General features: G+C 36.7%; 1 long non-coding RNA gene and 1 other non-coding gene across 2 annotated transcripts in view; one reads left to right on the top strand and one right to left on the bottom strand.

Annotated features, from left to right (window-relative positions):
- Positions 1-18,180, top strand: part of LOC103522291 — a 58,242-nt gene that overhangs the window by 15,912 nt on the left and 24,150 nt on the right. The window lies entirely within an intron of this gene.
- On the bottom strand, positions 8,662-8,733 carry Trnac-gca. The gene has a single exon. It is a non-coding gene; the product is annotated as a tRNA-Cys (tRNA).

Below are 18,180 nucleotides of genomic sequence, written 5' to 3'. Positions count from 1 at the left end.
TTATCTCCCTGTCTATAATGTTAGATTTTCAGCTCAATGTAGGTATCAACATATTTTATATTTTGTACGATATATCTTTCTATCTCCTCCTTCTCCCTTTCCTCCTCTTCCTCCTCTCCACGTGCCCTTCTTCTCCTCCTTTTCCACCTTGTCTTGTTCTTCTTCTCTTGTTTTTTATGTCGTAAGTTCATGTGTAAGATATGCACATACATTATCCACACACTGTCTAAAATTATATCGTTTTCGTGACAAAAATATAAACAAAAGGAGAAAAAACTCAAGAAAAAAAAAAATGGGAAAAGATAAAAAGAAAACACCACCACCCGAAGAGATACCGTTACGAAATTTCAGGAAAACATGGTTTATTTTATTTTTATTTTTTATACATATTTTTGGGAACATAGTGCAATGTGTTGTGTTTTTGTGGAAAACATTTATACCTAAAAAATGGGAAAAGATAAAAAGAAAACACCACCACCCGAAGAGATACCGTTACGAAATTTCAGGAAAACATGGTTTATTTTATTTTTTATTTTTTATACATATTTTTGGGAACATAGTGCAATGTGTTGTGTTTTTGTGGAAAACATTTAGAAGAAACAAAGTTATGTTTCCTTTACTTAATTCATTTTTGTCTTCATCTTTCTGAAGAACGACACAACTCACGTGATTGATCTTTCTTGTAAAAGGAAATTCATCATTCATCCATGTTCATACTATCGTCAAAATTCAGTGATCATCCTTTGCTGATATTAGGGTGTGTCCCTGTGTCCACACATAGTCGACCGGCCGGCGACTGATGTCGACTGAACCGTCCACACTGCTTCGATAGGTTACATAGATTTACCTCGTCGAAATACGTCAATCGACGGCCGGTCGACTAAGTTTGGACACACCTTTATAGTCTGTCGGATAACGGGTGTATTTTTCCCTTTACTTAATTCATTTTTGTCTTCATCTTTCTGAAGAACGACACAACTCACGTGATTGATCTTTCTTGTAAAAGGAAATTCATCATTACCTAACCCCCAAGCTCTAATTAATGGTTATTGTAATGAGGAAAAGAAGTCTAAAAAGCACCATGTTCATACTATCGTCAAAATTCAGTGATCATCCTTTGCTGATATTAGGGTGTGTTCACACATAGTCGACCGGCCGTCGATCGAAATTGATGGATGTACGACTGAATCGTCCACACTGCCTCGATAACATAGATTTAAATAACACCTTTATAGTCTGTCGGATAATGGGTGTATTATTTTGATCTCTTCTCATACTCTGATCTACTTTTGAAATGCCCTATGTCTCTTTTCCATGTTTTCATAATTATTCCATTTAGCGCATGATGATGTAGATGTACATAGTGTATTTTGGAATATGCAAATTCCGCTGAAAACTTGCACACGTTATGTTTCTAATAAGATACTGTAACTACGTCTCCAAACGTTTGAATTTATAACGAAGGCGAGAGCCAAGCCGGGACATATTATGAAGGCATAATTTGTCTAGCTCTGGCATACCAAACCTTGTTTAAATGCGAATTCTGGACATTCATTTTGTCTTCAATATCTTTCATAGATGTGGGATCAACTGATTGATTAATCATCAGGCTTCTGAATGAATTTTTTTTAAAATTCTCGAGATAAATCTAATAAATTCAGAGGTTTTCATACCTCCCTATGTATAGATAAGTCCTCTTTATTTAAAAGGCACTTTTACTCACTCTCCTTTCATATCACTCTGAATCAGTACCAAGGCTTGGATCATTTTCGGTCTTCTTCTTTGATGTCCACAACAGTATTTCATCAATGTTATCTGGAAGGGATTTCACAAAGCTGAAAACACCTTGTGTCACAGAATTACACTCAATTATGAATAACGTTCCAGAACGTCACATAATCATGTTTATGCCTGCCCTTCGTGTATATCTCTCCTAGCTTTGAGTCCTCTTTGTATCAATTTGTATAATGCAATGCAAATCGTCCAGTCCTATCAAAAACCTTTAAATGGAAACCCAGAGAGAGTCAATAAAGCCAACACGAGAATTTTCGATATTCGGCTAGCAACAAATAATTATGCAGACCAGACCATGTATAAAGGTAATGAAGGCCGGAATATTAATTATGTGGAACAGCATAGACCATGTAACATACAGGATTCTATAACTATACCCATAACAATGGTGTTCATATAGAGTCAGCAAGATCAATGGCGGTCATTTTCAATTTTATGGAAATTTAAAAGGTTTCTAGTTAGTTACCTTGTCTAGTTTGGCTCGAGAATTCAATTATATCAGAATGTTCGTTAGTATAAACACTGATATGGGGCAATAACGTTTTATTAAAATTGTAATAGCAGTGTGCCCCCAAAGGGGATAGAAAATTGTGTGTTGAGAGGTATCTTTATTGGAAAAATGTTCAGGTTACATCAATCTATTTTTAGTTCCTTGAACTCTTTCTATTAGGTTTCTAATGCTCGCTGCGTTGTGATTTTGTATCATCATGATATTTTAACATTCAGACGTGGACATCAAAGAAGAAGACCGAAAATGATCCAAGCCTTGGTACTGATTCAGAGTGATATGAAAGGAGAGTGAGTAAAAGTGCCTTTAAATAAAGAGGACTTACCTATACATAGGGAGGTATGAAAAACCTCTGAATTTATTAGATTTATCTCGAGAATTTAAAAAAAAATTCATTCAGAAGCCTGATGATTAATCAATCAGTTGATCCCACATCTATGAAAGATATTGAAGACAAAATGAATGTCCAGAATTCGTATTTAAACAAGGTTTGGTATGCCAGAGCTAGACAAATTATGCCTTCATAATATGTCCCGGCTTGGCTCTCGCTCAAAGCTAGGAGAGATATACATGAAGGGCAGGCATAAACATGATTATGTGACGTTCTTGAACGTTATTCATAATTGAGTGTAATTCTGTGACACAAGGTGTTTTCAGCTTTATGAAATGCCTTCCAGATAACATTGATGAAATACTGTTGTGGACATCAAAGAAGAAGACCGAAAATGATCCAAGCCTTGGTAAAGGGACTTCCTCCTCCTATCCAATTTTATAATAAAAATTGAGGTGAATAAAAATACGATATACGAAGGACAGAAAGGTCAATACTCGAAAAAAATTAGTGAAAGGCACTCCCCCTGTCTGGAAAAGGCTAACGGTTGGTTACAATGCCAAGAAAGGGCTAAACCTACTAATATTACTTTGCTAAACTGATAAAGGGACTTCCTCTTCTTATCCAATTTTATAATAAAAATTGAGGTGAATAAAAATACGATATACGAAGGACAGAAAGGTCAATACTTGAAAAAATTAGTGAAAGGCACTCCCCCTGTCTGGAAAAGGCTAACGGTTGGTTACAATGCCAAGAAAGGGCTAAAACCTACTTATATTACTTTGCTAAACTGTGAATCACCATCACCACATTATGGAAGAGGTAGACAGTCCCACTTAAGGTACCTAATAGCTCCTCTTTTATCTCCCTGTCTATAATGTTAGATTTTCAGCTCAATGTATCAACATATTTTATATTTTGTACGATATATCTTTCTATCTCCTCCTTCTCCCTTTCCTCCTCTCCACGTGCCCTTCTTCTCCTAATAGCTCCTCTTTTATCTCCCTGTCTATAATGTTAGATTTTCAGCTCAATGTATCAACATATTTTATATTTTGTACGATATATCTTTCTATCTCCTCCTTCTCCCTTTCCTCCTCTCCACGTGCCCTTCTTCTCCTCCTTTTCCACCTTGTCTTGTTCTTCTTCTCTTGTTTAACCAATAATCGAGTTCTTCCACCCTAACTTGTGACACCCTATCACCAATTTTTCCTCGGTGTAGTTATTCCGGTGGATAAATCTAGGTATTGGATTTTCTGTAAATTGTGTTTCGTTTGTCTAATTTGCCTATTTGTTCCAAATACGGTTCCTATTTTTGCCAGACATGATTGTTTGGTGGAAAGCACATCAATATACTTGAGCCATCCTGTAACACGGAGTCTCATTGTGAAATAGGAAATGGTATTCATGACATCTCTCCCTTTCTCTTCTGCTTCCTCCTCCTCCTCCTCCCTCCTCTACCTATTCCAGTCTTCCCTCACGCACGCACCTTCATACTCCATTTTCAAAATCGGGAAATGGGTGGAAATATCCGTTTTGGGGTCCCCTGATTCCAAAAAAGTGGTTTTTAGCCCATGGTAACTTTCTACTTTTTCCCATTTAAACCTCATCTCCCTCTTCCTCCCTACCTCTCCTTCTTATCCTCCCTACCTCTTCTCTTCCTTCCCATTCATACTCTGATCTACTTTTGAAATGCCCTATGTCTCTTTTCCATGTTTTCATAATTATTCCATTTAGCGCATGATGTAGATGTAGTGTATTTTGGAATATGCAAATTCCGCTGAAAACTTGCACACGTTATGTTTCTAATAAGATACTGTAACTACGTCTCCAAACGTTTGAATTTATAACGAAGCCGAGAGCCAAGCCGGGACATATTATGAAGGCATAATTTGTCTAGCTCTGGCATACCAAACCTTGTTTAAATGCGAATTCTGGACATTCATTTTGTCTTCAACATCTTTCATAGATGTGGGATCAACTGATGATTGATTAATCATCAGGCTTCTGAATGAATTTTTTTTAAAATTCTCGAGATAAATCTAATAAATTCAGAGGTTTTTCATACCTCCCTATGTATAGGTAAGTCCTCTTTATTTAAAAGGCACTTTTACTCACTCTCCTTTCAGATCACTCTGAATCAGTATTAAGGCTTGGATCATTTTCGGTCTTCTTCTTTGATGTCCACAACAGTATTTCATCAATGTTATCTGGAAATCTGGAAGGCATTTCATAAAGCTGAAAACACCTTGTGTCACAGAATTACACTCAATTATGAATAACGTTCCAGAACGTCACATAATCATGTTTATGCCTGCCCTTCATGTATATCTCTCCTAGCTTTGAGTCCTCTTTATATCAATTTGTATAATGCAATGCAAATTGTCCAGTCCTATCAAAAACCTTTAAATGGAAACCCAGAGAGAGTCAATAAAGCCAGCACGAGAATTTTCGATATTCGGCTAGCAACAAAAATAATTATGCAGACCAGACCGTGTATGAAGGTAATGAAGGCCGGAATATTAATTATGTGGAACAGCATAGACCATGTAACATACAGGATTCTATAACTATACCCATAACAATGGTGTTCATATAGAGTCAGCAAGATCAATGGCGGTCATTTTCAATTTTATGGAAATTTAAAAGGTTTCTAGTTAGTTACCTTGTCTAGTTTGGCTCGAGAATTCAATTATATCAGAATGTTCGTTAGTATAAACACTGATATGGGGCAATAACGTTTTATTAAAATTGTAATAGCAGTGTGCCCCCAAAGGGGATAGAAAATTGTGTTTGAGAGGTATCTTTATTGGAAAAATGTTCAATTTAAAAGGTTTCTAGTTAGTTACCTTGTCTAGTTTGGCTCGAGAATTCAATTATATCAGAATGTTCGTTAGTATAAACACTGATACGGGGCAATAACGTTTTATTAAAATTGTAATAGCAGTGTGCCCCCAAAGGGGATAGAAAATTGTGTTTGAGAGGTAAATTTATTGGAAAAATGTTTAGGTTACATCAATCTATTTTTAGTTCCTCGAACTCTTTCTATTAGGTTTCTAATGCTCGCTGCGTTGTGATTTTGTATCATCATGATATTCAAACATTCAGAGTGATCAAAATATCTGTCGAATAACAATACCTAATTCTGGCATTAGTACATTACAACATTTCCAGCACGCAGATCACATAATCTCAAACAGAATCTTAAGATTCTCAAGTCTACACGTCTCATTGCTGTTTAGTAGATATCTTTTACATTCAGTATAGAACAAAACGTGTTGTTTGTACACATTGCTCGTGCTACAGGTATGTAAAGTGAGATTCTCAAGTCTACACGTCTCATTGCTGTTTAGTAGATATCTTTTACATTCAGTATAGAACAAAACGTGTTGTTTGTACCCATTGCCCGTGCTACAGGTATGTAAAGTGCATCTCTATATCCTAGTCCCAACCCTTAACATCAATTAATATGACCGGATTCAAACATTCAGAGTGATCAAAATATCTGTCGAATAACAATACCTAATTCTGGCATTAGTACATTACAACATTTCCAGCACGCAGAATCACATAATCTCAAACAGAATCTTAAGATTCTCAAGTCTACACGCCTCATTGCTGTTTAGTAGATATCTTTTACATTCAGTATAGAACAAAACGTGTTGTTTGTACCCATTGCTCGTGCTACAGGTATGTAAAGGACATCTCAATATCCTAGTCCCAACCCTTAACATCAATTAATATGACCGTAGCAACTTACAAGAGCTCAAACAAGTACCTACAAGACAGCGGATAAGTGTATGTTTACCCTTTATGTTGAAATGCAAACGAGGAAAGCTGTGGTGAGATGTAACATGATATTGCTAGAGGTAGGACAGGTAGGAAAGGTAAACTTGTTTAAGAAAGCGGTGGGAAATCAGGCGTGAAATACCAGGAAACCCATGTAGTGAGGAATCGAGGGAGTGAGGACAATACCTATCTTCGTAAAAAAGTCCAGCCTAAATGTAAAGTGGACGGAATAAAAAAGTCCAGCCTAAATGTAAAGTGGACGGAAAGATCATTGCTGTTTAGTAGATATCTTTTACATTCAGTATAGAACAAAACGTGTTGTTTGTACCCATTGCTCGTGCTACAGGTATGTAAAGTACATCTCAATATCCTAGTCCCAACCCTTAACATCAATTAATATGACCGGAGCAACTTACAAGAGCTCAAACAAGTACAAGACAGCGGATAAGTGTATGTTTACCCTTTATGTTGAAATGCAAACGAGGAAAGCTGTGGTGAGATGTAACATGATATTGCTAGAGGTAGGGCAGGTAGGAAAGGTAAACTTGTTTAAGAAAGCGGTGGGAAATCAGGCGTGAAATATCAGGAAACCCATGTAGTGAGGAATCGAGGGAGTGAGGACAATACCTATCTTCGTGATTAATCCAGGATACAAAAAGGTCCAGCCTAAATGTAAAGTGGACTGAAATGGACGTACCTATAGCCTGTACATATAAAGTTCTAGACTAATCTATTTATAAGATGTATTGTATTCCATAGGCGTCGTCAGTCTATTCTGTCTGTGATGAGGGAGTGAGGACAATACCTATCTTCGTGATTAATCCAGGATACAAAAAGGTCCAGCCTAAATGTAAAGTGGACTGAAATGGACGTATAGCCTGTACATAGAGTTCTAGACTAATCTATTTATAAGATGTATTGTATTCCATAGGCGTCGTCAGTCTATTCTGTCTGTGATAGGACGAGGAAATATTTTCAAATGAAAACCCAGGCCCCAGGACGAGTGTGTGATGTCCAGGATTTCAGGAATAATGGCTCGTCGAATTTATTTGGGAGAATGTTTTGGATATGGAAATGAAAAATGGATTGCGAACTTTAGCAATTGGGTGAGGAATAATTTTCTAATTTACAGAAACACATGGAATTTCCATGGGACCTCATCCTTCAAATTTATGTTCTTCCTTTACCATTCCTTTTAGTCTTCTTTTGAGGAAACGGAATTACATCTACAGAAGTCAAGATTGAGCATCACTTTGTTAGTAACCTACCTATTCATTTTATCCGTCCGAAGAATTACTTGAAAACCCTAAATAAAGAAAACAGATTGATCAGTTTATTTGTTTAATTTTCTGTTTGGTTCTCAAATCACTAGTCTTTCGATGTTAGTATTCAATTCCCCATTCACTTTTTTCTTCCAGATTTCAAGATCCTGAGTCAACAAATTTGTGTTTTAATTCTTTTCTTATGTGATGGTGTTTTGTGGAGTGTTTACTCTGGTTTTTGAACAGTCACAAATAACAACAATGATAAATACTTACGAGCTGTAAAGAAACAAGTTGTTTAGAATAGACCATAGCTTGTTTGTATTAGTACAAGTATAGACATTCAAAGAATTCAAAGCTGAAATAGGACATACCTACGGACTGTGGAGTGACCCTCGGATAGAATTTGGATTTCTAACCTGACTTTCCCAATATCGAGCTAAAGAAATAACAACAATGATAAATACTTACGAGCTGTAAAGAAACAAGTTGTTTAGAATAGACCATAGCTTGTTTGTATTAGTACAAGTACAAACATTCAAAGAATTCAAAGCTGAAATTGGACATACCTACGGACTATGGAGTGACCCTCGGATAGAATTTGGATTTCTAACCTGACTTTCCCAATATCGAGCTAATCCTGATATCTGATTAACAAATTCTGTTACCAAAAGATAGACCATAACTGCTGAGGTCTGGATACTCTCGATCAAAACGATACCCTAATATACTAAGATCACTTCGAACCAAAGAATTCAAAGCTGAAATTGGACATACCTACGGACTATGGAGTGACCCTCGGATAGAATTTGGATTTCTAACCTGACTTTCCCAAAATCGAGCTAATCCTGATATCTGATTAACAATTCTGTTACCAAAAGATAGACCATAACTGCTGAGGTCTGGATACTCTCGATCAAAACGATACCTAATAGACTAAGATCATACAAACAAAATAAAAGACTATAAAAAAATTGAGGGGGCACCCGGGTTTGAACCGGGGACCTCTCGATCTGCAGTCGAATGCTCTACCACTGAGCTATACCCCCTGTTGAATATGGAAGAGCAAAATTATTGTATTTCTACAGAGAATGTTCGCTACATCTGTTGGCCTTCTGAACAGAGTGACTATCTTATTTAGCCAACCCACTCACCACTCAGATAGTGTAAAATCATAAAATGAAATAAAATCTTGATGATTCTAATAATGATAGTGAGCTATATTATAATGAAGAACATCCAGGCCAAGCCATGATGTTGATATCAAAAGAACCGATATAACAAATGATCAGCCAGAGACCTGGCTGATCATAAATATGTCTGCAATCTCATTTGGACTCTATTTTGGTTCATTTTCGGACGTTTTAACTTTCGTTTCGCCGAAGCCCATATTGTGCCTTTCAAAAGGAGCTTCAAAAGCTTCTTTTTGAGTGTAGACGTTGGGAAAATTGGGCTTTGCCTTGAGATATTGGGAAAAATCCTACAATGCTGCAGTGAGCACCAAAGTTGTGATATAATAACACAAAGAAACTGCATTTACATTTACAAAAGGAGTTTCAAAAGTTTCTTTTTGAGTGTAGACGTTGGGAAAATTGGGCTTTGCCAATGAAGGAGAAATTAAGGAAAGGCCTTTTCCCGATTTGAGCCATATCAGTGATTGATTCCAGAGAATGTTCGCTACATCTGTTGGCCTTCTGAACAGAGTGACTATCTTATTCAGCCAACCCACTCACCACTCAGATAATGTAAAATCATAAAATGAAATAAAATCATGATGATTCTAATAATGATAGTGAGCTATATTATAATGAAGAACATCCAAGCCAAGCCATGATGTTGATATCAAAAGAACCGATATAACAAATGATCAGCCAGAAACTTGGCTGATCATATGTCTGCAATCTCATTTGGACTCTATTTTGGTCCATTTTTGGACGTTTTAACTTTCGTTTCGCCGAAGCCCATATTGTGCCTTTCAAAAGGAGCTTCAAAAGTTTCTTTTTGAGTGTAGACGTTGGGAAAATTGGGCTTTGTCAATGAAGGAGAAATTAAGGAAAGGCCTTTTGCCGATTTGAGCCATATCAGTGATTGATTAGTTGGATTTCCAATCACTCAAAGGCAGAACGAGTCCGAAAAAATAATCATACATTTGTATGTTCCTGTTCCTACATACATTTTAGTATCTAGTAACGTTTGTAACTGTGTACCTACTTAACTTCCTACTTAAGTTTGTTCTCAGCTTTGGTAACTAAGTGGTAGGTAATTAAAAGGAAGTGCGTAGATGTAGGTAGTAGGGCCATTCTGGGGAAACGGTTGAGGGAACAGGGAACTTACAAGATGTGTGTTAAATAGGTACTGACTTACATTTGAGAAGTTGCGGGTTCGATACTCCCCGGTGTCAACAAATTTCCCTTTTATTTGTGAACCATTAACAAGTAAGCATGAGAATAGTTGATCCCATGGGATTTTTCACGCCGTCAACAAATTTCCCTTTTATTTGTGAACCGTTACCAAATAAGCAAGTGAATAGTTGATCCCATGTGATTTTTCACGCACAATCGAATGGTGCTACTTTTAGCACTCTCTGACTTACAGTTGAGAAGTTGAGGGTTCGATACTCCCCTGTGTCAACAAATTTCCGTTTTATTTGTGAACCGTTACCAAATAAGCAAATGAATAGTTGATCCCATGTGATTTTTCACGGGGAATCGAATGGTGCTACTTTTAGCACTCTCTGACGTACAGTTGAGAAGTTGCGGGTTCGATACTCCCCTGTGTCAACAAATTTCCCTTTTATTTTGAACCGTTACCAAATAAGCAAGTAAATAGTCAATCCCATGTGATTTTTCACGCGGAATCGAATGGTGCTACTTTTAGCACTCTCTGACTTACAGTTGAGAAGTTCCTGGTTCGATACTCCCCTGTGTCAACAAATTTCCCTTTTATTTGTGAACCGTTACCAAATAAGCAAGTGAATAGTTGATCCTTGTGATTTTTCACGGGAAATCGAATGGTGCTACTTTTAGCACTCTCTGACTTACAGTTGAGAAGTTGCGGGTTCGATACTCCCCTGTGTCAACAAATTTACTTTTATTTTGAACCGTTACCAAATAAGCAAGTGACTAGTTGATCCCATGTGATTTTTCACGCGGAATCGAATGGTGCTACTTTTAGCACTCTCTGACTTACAGTTGAGAAGAGTTAATCCCATGTGATTTTTCACGCGGAATCGAATGGTGCTACTTTTAGAACTCTCTGACTTACAGTTGAGAAGTTGTGGGTTCGATACTTCCCTGTGTCGTAAATTTCCCTTTTATTCGTGAACCGTTACCAAATAAGCAAGTGAATAGTCAATCCCATGTGATTTTTCACGCGGAATCTAATGGTGCTACTTTTAGCACTCTCTGACTTACAGTTGAGAAGTTGAGGGTTCGATACTCCCCTGTGTCAACAAATTTCCGTTTTATTTGTGAACCGTTACCAAATAAGCAAATGAATAGTTGATCCCATGTGATTTTTCACGGGGAATCGAATGGTGCTACTTTTAGCATCTGACTTACAGTTGAGAAGTTGCGGGTTCGATACTCCCCTGTGTCAACAAATTTCCCTTTTATTTGTGAACCGTTACTAAATAAGCAAGTGAATAGTTGATCCCATGTGATTTTTCACGCGGAATCGAATGGTGCTACTTTTAGCACTCTCCGACTTACAGTTGAGAAGTTGCGAGTTCGATAGGTACTCCCCGGTGTCAAAGAATTTCCCTTTTAGTTGTAAACCATTAACAAGTAAGCATGTGAATAGTTGATCCCATGGGATTTTTCACGCCGAATCGAATGGTGAAACTTTTAGCACTCTCTGACTTAGAGTTGAGAAGTTGCGGGTTCGATACTCAAATGTAATAGAAAGTCGTGTGATGTTCACACCAGATTTTTTTTTTACTTTTTTTAATGATTGTGAATTCTCTATTCAAACAACCAATAATCGAGTTCTTCCACCCTAACTTGTGACACCCTATCACCAATTTTTCCTCGGTGTAGTTATTCCGGTGGATAAATCTAGGGATTGAATTTTCTGTAAATTGTGTCTCGTTTGTCTAATTTGCCTATTTGTTCCAAATACCGTTCCTATTTTTGACAGACATGATTGTTTGGTGGAAAGTACATCAATATACTTGAGTCATCCTGTAACACGGAGTCCCATTGTGAAATAGGAAATGGTATTCATGACATCTCTCCCTTTCTCTTCTGCTTCCTCCTCCTCCCTCCTCTACCTATTCCAGTCTTCCCTCACGCACGCACCCGTACATCAATATACTTGAGTCATCCTGTAACACGGAGTCCCATTGTGAAATAGGAAATGGTATTCATGACATCTCTCCCTTTCTCTTCCTCTTCCTCCTCCTCCCTCCTCTACCTATTCCAGTCTTCCCTCACGCACGCACCCTCATACTCCATTCACACTCATCTTCCTCTTCCTCTCTACCTCTCCTTCTTATCCTCCCTGCCTCTTCTCTTCCTTCCCATCCTCTTTTCAAAGCCTCATATCCTCTAATCATTTTGTCACTGTCATTTCAACACACTCAAAACCACTTTAGGTTGGTTGATTGATCTGCGTGCTGGAAATGTTGTAATGTACTAATGCCAGAATTAGGTATTGTTATTCGACAGATATTTTGATCACTCTGAATGTTTGAATATCATGATGATACAAAATCACAACGCAGCGAGCATTAGAAACCTAATAGAAAGAGTTCGAGGAACTAAAAATAGATTGATGTAACCTAAACATTTTTCCAATAAATTTACCTCTCAAACACAATTTTCTATCCCCTTTGGGGGCACACTGCTATTACAATTTTAATAAAACGTTATTGCCCCATATCAGTGTTTATACTAACGAACATTCTGATATAATTGAATTCTCGAGCCAAACTAGACAAGGTAACTAACTAGAAACCTTTTAAATTTCCATAAAATTGAAAATGACCGCCATTGATCTTGCTGACTCGATATGAACACCATTGTTATGGGTATAGTTATAGAATCCTGTGTGTTACACGGTCTATGCTGTTCCACATAATTAATATTCCGGCCTTCATTACCTTCATACACGGTCTGGTCTGCATAATTATTTTTGTTGCTAGCCGAATATCGAAAATTCTCGTGCTGGCTTTATTGACTCTCTCTGGGTTTCCATTTAAAGGTTTTTGATAGGACTGGACAATTTGCATTGCATTATACAAATTGATACAAAGAGGACTCAAAGCTAGGAGAGATATACATGAAGGGCAGGCATAAACATGATTATGTGACGTTCTGGAACGTTATTCATAATTGAGTGTAATTCTGTGACACAAGGTGTTTTCAGCTTTATGAAATGCCTTCCAGATTTCCAGATAACATTGATGAAATACTGTTGTGGACATCAAAGAAGAAGACCGAAAATGATCCAAGCCTTAATACTGATTCAGAGTGATCTGAAAGGAGAGTGAGTAAAAGTGCCTTTTAAATAAAGAGGACTTACCTATACATAGGGAGGTATGAAAAACCTCTGAATTTATTAGATTTATCTCGAGAATTTTAAAAAAAATTCATTCAGAAGCCTGATGATTAATCAATCATCAGTTGATCCCACATCTATGAAAGATGTTGAATGGCTTTATTGACTCTCTCTGGGTTTCCATTTAAAGGTTTTTGATAGGACTGGACAATTTGCATTGCATTATACAAATTGATATAAAGAGGACTCAAAGCTAGGAGAGATATACATGAAGGGCAGGCATAAACATGATTATGTGACGTTCTTGAACGTTATTCATAATTGAGTGTAATTCTTGACACAAGGTGTTTTCAGCTTTGTGAAATGCCTTCCAGATAACATTGATGAAATACTGTTGTGGACATCAAAGAAGAAGACCGAAAATGATCCAAGCCTTGGTACTGATTCAGAGTGATCTGAAAGGAGAGTGAGTAAAAGTGCCTTTTAAATAAAGAGGACTTACCTATACATAGGGAGGTATGAAAAACCTCTGAATTTATTAGATTTATCTCGAGAATTTTAAAAAAAATTCATTCAGAAGCCTGATGATTAATCAATCAGTTGATCCCACATCTATGAAAGATATTGAAGACAAAATGAATGTCCAGAATTCGCATTTAAACAAGGTTTGGTATGCCAGAGCTAGACAAATTATGCCTTCATAATATGTCCCGGCTTGGCTCTCGCCTTCGTTATAAATTCAAACGTTTGGAGACGTACAGTATCTAAGTACGTGTGCAAGTTTTCAGCGGAATTTGCATATTCCAAAATACACTACATCTAAATTATTCCATTTCAGACAAAGACAAAGTTTGTTCTCAGCTTTGGTAACTAAGTGGTAGGTAATTAAAAGGAAGTGCGTAGATGTAGTGGGGCCATTCTGGGGAAACGGTGGAGGGAACAGGGAACTTACAAGATGTGTGTTAAATAGGGTTGGGACATCGAGACGAAAACATCGATGTGCGATACATCGATGTTTTTAAACTTCGATATATCGAGTATCCGATATATCGTAATCAAAAACATCGATGTTGACATCGATGTTTTTGTTCCGATGTATCGATGTTTTCAAAACATCGATGTCGATGTCCCAACCCTAGTGTTAAATAGGTAAATAATCATACATTTGTATGTTCCTGTTTCTACATACATTTTAGTATCTAGTAACGTTTGTAACTGTGTACCTACTTAACTTCCTACTTTAATTTCCCAAGTAGGTAGACATAATAATTATTCCATTTCAGACAAAGACAAAGTTTGTTCTCAGCTTTAGTAACTAAGTGGTAGGTAATTAAAAGGAAGTGCGTAGATGTAGTAGGGCCATTCTGGGGAAACGGTGGAGGGAACAGGGAACTTACAAGATGTGTGTTAAATAGGTACTAGGTACCCATGTGTGAGTTAATTTCGTGAATAAAATGAGCCTACATCAAATTAAAATGTAACATACCTCGCCCATATTACCCACCGTCTGTGGTTATTTCAAAAGCTAGCATGTTTTTAAATAAACACCGAAAAATATTAAACACAAACCTCCTTGACGAACACACACGGTTCATTCACTGAAAACCTCCCTCTTCCTCTCCCATTCCTTCGTATGTTTCTCTCCCATAGACCTTCGTGCTTACTTCCCACCCTCCGCCTTCTTCACAAACCCGTCAGTCCGTCACACCTCCCTCCAACTCTACACTCCTTTCAACAGTGTGACTCAAAAATATGTATGTGGTCCATTACTAATGGACTGTACCTACTTGGAAAGTTAGACTAGTAGGTATTTAGCGACTTAGGTACAATAAAATATGACTGATTCCCTTCCTTCCTGGAAGCTGGAAGCCCAATCGATTGACTGAGTTCCGGAACTCTAATATGGAACAACTGTACATCGTAAAGCTTGACACCATAATATAGCATTCTAACAACCTAAAACAGAGTAAGTACTAATGGACTGTACCTACTTGGAAAGTTAGACTAGTAGGTATTTAGAAACCAATAATCGAGTTCTTCCACCCTAACTTGTGACACCCCATCACCAAATTTTCCTCGGTGTAGTTATTCCGGTGGATAAATCTAGGGATTGAATTTTCTGTAGATTATGTTTTGCTTGTCTAATTTGCCTATGTGTTCTTAATACCGTCTCTCACTTGCCAGACTCGTTTGTTTGGTGGGGTGATGTTGGACACTCAGCTCTGTGTTCTAACATGTACAGGGAATCCCCCGCGCTCGAAGTAAATATTCTTTCAAAGCTCACTATTTAGTGTTTTACCTGGGTTTCATTTCCTTTTATACATAGATAGGTATAGGTATCTGGGGTAGGATAAAGATATTATGCCTTTAAAAATCGGTGTGAACAGACACCAGAGTATAGGTAGGTGATTTAAAAGGTAAGTACTCGTGATTTCGGCCATCCTGTATACGTATTTCGTATTTTTCTCGTAATATGTTATTATTACCAATATAGGAATGGGTATTATTATTAGAATTAATTTATACTCTGCATTGTACTTATTATTGGGTCGATATTAATTGGTATTAAAGGCATGCAATAAATTCATTCGTCTTCAGATCCCTTCGTCCTTTGCATGCTGGGTAGCGTTTGTTTATAGTTGCCTCATATTACCTATGTGTGCCCTTACCATGTTTACACAATGTTTTTGTAAAGTGGTCTGAAGTTTGAACTTTTACACGAAAGCCACGTAAGTGAGTTGGATAAAGAAGGTAGGTACCTACTTATGTAGGTAAAAGAAGTTTTTTGATGCATGAATCTTGTATGTACTTACCTAGGTACATTTTGCCGATCTATAGGTATTAGGTAGATACTCTCAACTTCTTGAGGATAGTACTTATAGTCTTATGACCTTATCAGAGAATGTTCGCTACATCTGTTGGCCTTCTGAACAGAGTGACTATCTTATTCAGCCAACCCACTCACCACTCAGATAATGTAAAATGAAATAATATCATGATGATTCTAATAATGATGGTGGGCTAGCCATATTATAATGAAGAACATCCAAGCCATGATGTTGATATCAAAAGAACCGATATAACAAAAGATCAGCCAGGTCTGCAATCTCATTTGGACTCTATTTTGGTCCATTTTCGGACGTTTTAACTTTCGTGTCGCCGAAGCCCATAGGTATTGTGCCTTTCAAAAGGAGCTTCATAAGCTTCAGTTCTTGTTATCCCTGGTTCTTATTATTATAGTTGGTTTTATTTCAGTTGAATTCTTAGAATGTCGATTTTGTCTATTTTACAATGCACATTATTAAAGCTCTGATGCAGCATGCTAGACAGTTTACTGAGAAAATTGGGCTCCTTTCTCCTTATGATCAAAATAAATGTAGGTGCCACCTGTCATAGGTAATTTATAGTCATGTAAATGAGTATTATTGACTATTGTTGCTTTACCTATATATATGTAATTAGGTATTTTGTGATAATTTATTATGAATAACAATAGGTAGGTACGTACTTATCTACATTTTCTGCTTTTCCTCCTATTAATCAAACACGAAAGATCAAAAGTTATCAAAAACCAGTACTTACCTACCTACGTACGTATAATAATTGTAGTAAGTTTCCAAGTTCTGTAATTGCTATGCTTTCACTATTGAGTTAGTAACAGTACCGGTCATCGGTGAAAAGTTCAGCTAGTATGGTAAATGTTTAATTAAAGTGTACGTCTGTACGTCTTTCAACACTTACCTACTGACATCTAGAACCAGACAGACAAGACTAAAGTGTAAGAAAATAGGTACTTCCAACTTTACCGTATACAAACCTGACAGGATAAAATGTAGGTAATGTCATTTTGTCAGGGATTTTTTTTTTTTTGTAGGGAAAAAACTTTTTTTTCCTCCAAACAAATTGTGGTGGAAACAACAACAATTTCCTTCCATTCAGATGAAAAGAAAATCAACCGCCTGCCTTGTGCTTCACTTCAAAAAGGTTGACTTTAAAGTTCTCTTCTCCCGCCTTCCTTCCTCCTACATCCCTGTTACTTTCTATTCTTCTCCCACAAAAGAAGGCAACTTTTTTCCACTTGTAAGTGTGAGGGACCTATACAATGTATTTTTTTATATTCACCAACTTACTCAAGTACTTAGCTTTTTTTATCCCGTAAAAGTAGATTAAATAGTTTTGTAATCTTTTATTATTTGTTTTCCATTTTATCCTGTTTTTATTTATATCATTGGTAGATAAAAAAGTTTTATTTGAGCACAGTTTTTAGTTTTCTTCGTTCAGAGTTAGAATTGGAAATTGTGTGTCAAGTTTGATTAATATTCAAGAACATTACTCGTAATACATAACTTTTCAGAGACGGAGGGTTTTTCTTTTTGTTTCTCCTCCTCATGACCTAGTTCAGTAGGTATTTCATCCAAGTAATATCGTTCTGTGAAAATGTGCTTAGTGAAAATTAGAACATTGAGATCCTCCTCCTTCTTCTTCTACTCATACATTACCGTCTAAATGATTTTGTGAGCTTACCCAATTATTATTTCTGGTCTAACTTTTTAAATTCCTTCGAAAAGAGCAATTTGACGTTCTACAGCGAAAGACTTTGCATAGTTGCACTTCACACAAAAAAAGCGTGACCTTCAATACTTATGAACACTACATCATCTCTGATGAGGTATTAGATGGTAGAAAATTACATTTTTACGACAAGTACCTACGTATTTATTAGTTCCTAAGTACTTTGGTGCAAGTAAAACACCAAACCTTTAAATAATAAATTTACTAACATTGAATCATAAACTTTAAATCGTCTTACAGTGTCTATTCAAACACGATATTATATTTTTCAACAAATATCAGTTCTTCCATACAATCAACCCACGCATTCCCTTATCTTACGTATGCGACTATGCGTTCCCCCTTTTTTCCTGCGTTTTTCTCAATTTTCTTACAAATCGGTATCTGATTTTTCTATCAAAAATTGTTTTTCTTTTATTTATTAA

The sequence above is a fragment of the Diaphorina citri genome, unplaced genomic scaffold (assembly GCF_000475195.1).
Source record: "Diaphorina citri unplaced genomic scaffold, Diaci psyllid genome assembly version 1.1 scaffold79, whole genome shotgun sequence".
Taxonomy (NCBI): Eukaryota; Metazoa; Arthropoda; class Insecta; order Hemiptera; family Psyllidae; genus Diaphorina; species Diaphorina citri.
The sequence above is the reverse complement of the archived record's forward strand: the minus strand, read 5'-3'. Positions and strand labels throughout refer to the sequence as shown.